Source organism: Grammomys surdaster, unplaced genomic scaffold (assembly GCF_004785775.1).
Source record: "Grammomys surdaster isolate TR1022 unplaced genomic scaffold, NIH_TR_1.0 125852, whole genome shotgun sequence".
Lineage (NCBI taxonomy): Eukaryota > Metazoa > Chordata > Mammalia > Rodentia > Muridae > Grammomys > Grammomys surdaster.
In genome coordinates this window covers 1833751-1840009 of record NW_021620678.1, presented here as the reverse complement: position 1 = coordinate 1840009, position 6259 = coordinate 1833751, and the positions used below count along the sequence as shown (strand labels likewise).

General features: G+C 44.9%; 1 protein-coding gene across 1 annotated transcript in view; it reads right to left on the bottom strand.

Moving 5' to 3' along the window:
• Positions 1 to 2332, bottom strand: part of Grap2 (GRB2 related adaptor protein 2) — a 76209-nt gene extending 73877 nt beyond the window's left edge. Inside the window, exon 1 of the mRNA XM_028789846.1 lies at positions 2091 to 2332. The gene's annotated coding sequence lies outside the window, so the exon portion shown is untranslated. The remainder of the gene's footprint in view (positions 1 to 2090) is intronic.
• Between the last annotated feature and the right edge of the window lie 3927 nt (positions 2333 to 6259).

The window sequence follows — 6259 nt, the reverse complement described above, 5'->3', positions numbered from 1 at the left end:
TCTATCTATCTATCTATCTATCTATCTATCTATCTATCTATCTATCTACCATGTGAGTCCCAGGAACTGAACTCACGGTGTTGGATTTGCTGGTAAGCATCTTTACTCACTGAGCTACCTGGCTGCCCCACTTCATCAAATTCTGAGCTTGCTTCACGGGAGGCTGAAGATTCTGTCTTTGGATTGACCCAGAGGCAACTGTTGCTCAGTTAAGAAAGCCCGATGGAATCACACTTAATGACATATTTGTGAACAATTATAGACTTTTCTAGAGCCAGGAAAAAGGGCACTTTTTTGCTCAAGTTCAGGCCTGAGCTCTTGATGCTGCCAACACTAGCAGGTGTTGTTCTTTGGGAATCAACAGACACATGGAAATCACTGGGGAATCAACAGACACATGGAAATCATTGGCAGCTCTTCTAGAAGGCAATGGTTCCAAAAGAGCAGGCTCTGGGCAGCAAGAGAGATGCGTTTTGTATGAGAAATGGGAGGGAAAATGATTAAGATTTAGAGAAATAATAATGTTCCCATCATGTGTCTTCATGGCGCCTTTCCCTAAGGTACATGGTATTTATGTTAACTCTTTTATTCTTATGGTGTCCCTCTGAGGTAGGTATAAAACAACTGAAAGCCTAAGGCGTGGAAGCTATTGTTAGAAGCAAAGCATTTCTTCATATTGAATAGATCGATCACCTCCTTCCCCTCAGCTTCAGTAAAGTCATTTTTAAAAGATGAAAGCTATTACAATTTAGGGAGAATGAGATTACAGTTTACTATGTGGGAGACTCTCCGAGTTGGGTTTAATAGGGTAGTTTTCTTCAGTGATGTGGGGCTGCATTCTTTTATGGAAAACCAGAACACAAAAAAACTCTCAAGAAGGGTATGAGTCAGAAGTTTTTAAAACTTGGCATTGAAAGATACTACTTACAGGAGGATCTCTGTGAGTTCGAGGCCAGCCTGGTCTACAGAGCGAGAGTGAGAGCAAGAGCGAGTTCCAGGACAGCCAGGGCTACACAGAGAAACCCTATCTTGAGGGGTGGGTGGGAGAGAGGCACTACTTAATAGTGGCTGCTTTTTCAAGGGGACCTCTCTAAAATTACACTATGAATGTCAAGCTTTGTAGACCACGTCGAGTCACTAAAAGAGACCAAATTAAACTAAATGCTCTTTCTGAAATCAAAAATGAAGGAAAAAAAAGGGACCCCATAACAAATTAACAGTGTACAATAAATGTTCCCATATGCAAGACTCTTCCACTGAAGTTTCTCATCCTCTGACAATGTGTGTTCATAACTGCTTTACCCCTGTGGTGGTTTAGATCCCAAGTAGCCCCCTTTAGTTTGCCTCTGGTTGTGTACTTCTAATGATATACAAATTGTTACATATGCCTTATTAGAGCTACTTTTGAGGTAGGTGGATGCAGTCATGGTTAAGTTAGCGAAAACCTGGTCTTTGCATTCCTTCCTCATGTTCTGAAACAGATGGGGACAAGAGCAGAAACCAGAGATGGTCTTAAAGATGCCACATAACTATTAATAAAGAGACAAAGATAGACAACACCCTCTCCTCATGTCTTCCCACGTGAAGTTTTCTCTTATTAAAGGAATCCAGACCAGTGTTCTTCGTAAAGAGAGCAAATGCCACCAGAACTAGCAGTTCGAGTTGGTGAAGAAATTGAGCAAGAGAGAGCTTCTGACCTCAGAGTCCGGGCTCCAGTCACTGATGTTCAATCCCCTGCCACCTCCCACACCCTGACTTCACTATTGAAGGGAGATTTTTACCTCTGGGACCTCAACATCCAAAGTCTTTTCCAGAGATTGCTCTGAAGTCAGTTAGTGGAAATGCTGTTTTTCTTTACTATGAGCCGAGCAAAGACCAAGTTTTCTCTAGTTCACTTGACAGAAGTTGAATCCAATCCCTACTAACACAAGCCAACTAGATGAGAAGCCTAGGCTGATGGGCTGAAGTGCTGCCAGCAAAGTTTAGAAAAACCAGTAGGACTAGCTTTCATTAGATTTGGCTTACAGAGAACAGAATCTTAAAAGCGCTCAAGGTTTCCAGAGGGCGTGCACCCACGTTGCATGACATACCTTTGGGAAGCGAAGAGGCTGAGTTGAGTGTGTAGCTCGGCTTTGACAAGGAGTTATTAGATTCGTCTTTTGCCAGTGGGAAGATGCATTCAGATGTCAAGTTTACCGCGCTGCCTCAGCCTACAGGTCTGCCTTGTGCTGGCTTCTGAGCACCACACTGAAGCAGGGTGCAAGCCCCAGATCCATCAATACAGTTTCCTCCTCCCTGACTCTTGCTCTCCCTCCAAGCTACCCCCAGCCAGTCTGCAGTCTGCAGGCAAACCACACAGGAACTAGCAGACACCCTGCTGCGCAGAGCTGGGCGTGAGCCTTAGATTATGTGGTTTTGTTTTCTTGCTGCTAGAGTCAACGCAGGAGGTTCACCGAAACATGCCTGTTCCTTTACGTTTCAGTTTTAACAAAACCCGCCTGCCCCCAATGCTCACATTCACATAAGAAAACTTCTGAGTTTGGGTATGGTCCAGTAACAAGCTGCTGCTGGCCTCAATTAAAAAAAAAAAAGTCTGTCTTCACATCCTTCCATCCAGAGAAACGTAAAGGCCACTGGAAAAAAGTAAAAGTCTTCCCTGGTCAATCATGATGTTAAAATCTTAGAGAAATGGCTTGGTAAGTGCTTCCAGACTATTTACATAACTCTTAGCTTGTGATACAAATCTTGACCCAAAAGAGAAGGAAGAAAAGGGGTGGGAGGCTTTCTAAGCCGGGAGTTCTGTTAGCGACAAGCTAACTGAGTTAACCAGCCAGTGAGCTGGTGGTTCTAAGTCCAGGCTTGCCACAGTCAAGAGTGAGGATCTTTCCTTGGACCCATGGTACTTCACGTGCTCTTGAGCAAGCTGGACCCAAGGTCCTCTCACAATTTAAGACTCATCATCTCCCTCAACCTCCCCAGTTCTCACCTCCGTATTTCTAACTCGCCCTGCCCCCACATCACCTGCAGCTAGTTGAAGCCTGTCTTCCTTTCTCTTTGTTCTTTGTATCTTTTGCACAAAAAGGAGACATATTTCAACTGGCTAAGCAAGGCCTTTAGAGTTCGGAGGCTGAACCCAAGGTGAAGAGGGACATTTCTGGATGCCACTGGCATTAATCTTTGGATAGTTTTCTCTATTTGATTCAATTTGAAGTTCTAAGATTTTAACTTAGTCTTCATTCCTGCCTTCTGAGGTGGCATCTCACTGCTTTTTTAAATGATAAACTTTTCTAAAAATTTATTTTATTTTTAGGTTTTGCGAGATAGAGTTTCCTGGAACTTGCTCTGTCGACCAGGGTGGCCTCAGACTCAGAGATGCGCCTGTACTACCTCCATGTTCTGGGATTAAAGGTGTGCACCACCACCACTGGGCTTGGATTTATATTTAAAAACCCATTTTCTCACTATAATTGCTCACATTTTTTTTTTTGAGTCATGTTGTCTTATGTACTATAGCCCAGGCTATGCCTGGAACTCTTCGACCTCTAGCTGCAGCCTCACGATTTGGGTCCAGGCAGCCCCAGTGCTGGGTTATAGATGTGTACTACCATGCCTGCTTGGTTATACATTTTAATTGAAACAGGAAGAAGCCTGGCATAGAGCTGGCCTGTTACCTTGGTCATAGTAGGTGCTCAGTAAATATTCGTCAAATGGCTAGGAGAAGTAATCTGCATCCTTAGTAATGGGATATTTAAAGGATCTTAGTTTTAATTACATGCACATGTGTAGTTATGTGCATAGAAATGCAATGTCCATGGAGACCAGAAGAATGCTGGGTCTCCTGAAGCCGGGGTAACAGACCACAGTGAGCTGCTCGACCTGAGTCTTTAGTGGGCCATTTCTCCAGCTTCTTATTAACGAAAGTCTGAACAATTTTCTTCAAGCTAAGTTGCATGTGAGCAGGATAGCCACTGTTTTCACCTCACAAAGAATTTAAGAGAGAACACATTGAAGTAACACTGGCTTCAGGGTCCCACCTTTGTGACCTAAGGGCCTTCTTGGGTCCCATCAGTACATTAAACAGCTCCATTGCCAAGTTCCAGGGCTCTGAGAGCTCCTGGCCAGCAGCTTCCTCAGCAGCAGTTTCCCAGTCAGCCGCATGGAATGCTTAACCATGGCTCCATCAGCTTGCAAGGCTGGGGTGTGGGGAGGAAGGGCAAACAGCAAATAGTTCTATTCAGAACCTCTTAGAGGGGTTTCAGCGGGTACCTTAAAACCAAATCCCTCCTCTTCCGAGTAAAGGGCAGAATCCAGAGCAAGTGCTGACTGACCCAGCAGGCATGACAGGCAGCACAGAGTTGGGGATAAAGCCACCTCAGTGGTTTACTTCAAGTCAGCTCTGTGACTGAAGGAGGACAAAGTCACAGCGTGGGAATAAAGACCCCAGTGTGAGGACATCTGAATTTCAGCCTTTGCTGTCAGGAGACACTCAGAAAAAATAGCAAGTAATTGGGAGGATTCAGGATGTGTGAAATCCCACTTCTCCTCAATGGAGAAAGTTTCTTTAAAAACCACGCTTGCTTAAAAAAAAAGATCCAGCAATTCCTTTTTGAAGGGTCATCATTCATAACAGAACTTCTTATGTGCAACTGTGCTTAATTTCATTTTAGAGTATATACTTCTGATTCAATAGAGTGCATTCAGATGTTCGGTCACTCAGGCTCTAGGGCCGGCTAGGAATGCTCTTGAGAACATGGCACAGCCTTTTCCTTGCTGAATCCTACGTTCAGGTAAAGGGAGAAACAATACCACAAATCAAGGAAGTCAGCCTTGGGCATAGTAAGGCCTCACAGCTACAAAGGCTTAGGATGAAAATGAACAAACTTGCCACCGTGAGTGAGGCAGAGAAGCGGGTTCAGAGGTCAAAGAGAACACAACATCAGGCAGAGCCTTGTCTGCTGTGGCAAAGCCTTGAGACTTTATTCTGCGTGAGCTGGGAGCCAGTGGGAGACTCTGAATCTAGAGTAATGTGAGTTGGCTTGAGGTTTATTTCACGAGGATCCTCCTTGACTGTTATGTAAGCTGTCCTCTGAGCATCAAGTCCATTGTCATCTGAAACAGCAGCTGTGACCACATGCACTCACGTGCGCATGCACACATACAGTTCTCAAAACTTGGCTTACTGGCATTTCTTCACAGCACTCCTGAGGGGCAGGGGATGGCCCTTAGGCTGAGATTCCAGCCATTCCTGCCTGCACCCTTCCTCCCTTCCAGAGCTAGGTAACTTTGTGCCAGCAGCAGCAAGTGCAGCCTGTATACAGAGGGTGATCATGAAGTCTAGCCAATCCCAATACCCAGGAGATCAAGGCAGAAAGACTGACGTGAGATCAAGCCCGGCTTAAGCGACACCATAAGTTCGAGGTCAGCCTGGGTTATAGTGTGAGACCCTCTCTGGAGGCAGAGGCAGGAAGATTTCTGTCAGTTCAAGGCCAGCCTGCTAATATTATGGTACTATTACTGGAATGTAGCATGGATAATCCATGTATTTGGTAGCCATCTTGTATCTCAAAAGGAATCTGATAATTATGACATAAAGTAAAAGTCAAGCAACCAGAAGGCCTCTGGGGCTCACAGCCTGAGAAACTGGAACAAGGCAGTGTCACTGATACAGGGGACACTGAGGAAGCCTACGTGGGGGGAAGGATGAGGGTCTGGATGTACCGATTTAGAGCTGCTAGTGAGACATCCTAAGGGGGAGGTCAGAGTCCTTAACAAACAAGTGTGAGGGTCAAAAGAGACCAAGGCTGCTTAAGAGTTGTGGGTAGAGAGGGGGTTCAAAGATGGAAGACTAAACACCTCCTGGGGCATGAAGCTAGCTAGAGAAGATAACCTTTTGGAGGAGGGACGCTTCCAAATGGGAGAGCTAGTAGCAGTGGGCTTACTGGGGTCAGAGGAATCTTGGAAGCTAAGCAGAGTAAAGTCCATTGACTTAAAATAAACTCCCAGTTCAGAAAATTAAAACAAAAAACCAACCAACCAAAAAAAAAAAAAAACAACAAAACTCACCCTGCCAAGCAACTCATTATCAAAGAACATGTTTGTACTGGGGATGGGGGTGGTGGTGTACTACAGTATTGCAACTAAGTTGTGACCCTCAAATGGAGGGAAACAATTAAAAAGGTTTCCCTTACCTAATACTACATTAGGGGAGTTTATTTCACCAGCATGGGCCCATCCCCCGCTTCTGCTGAACCTAAGTAAC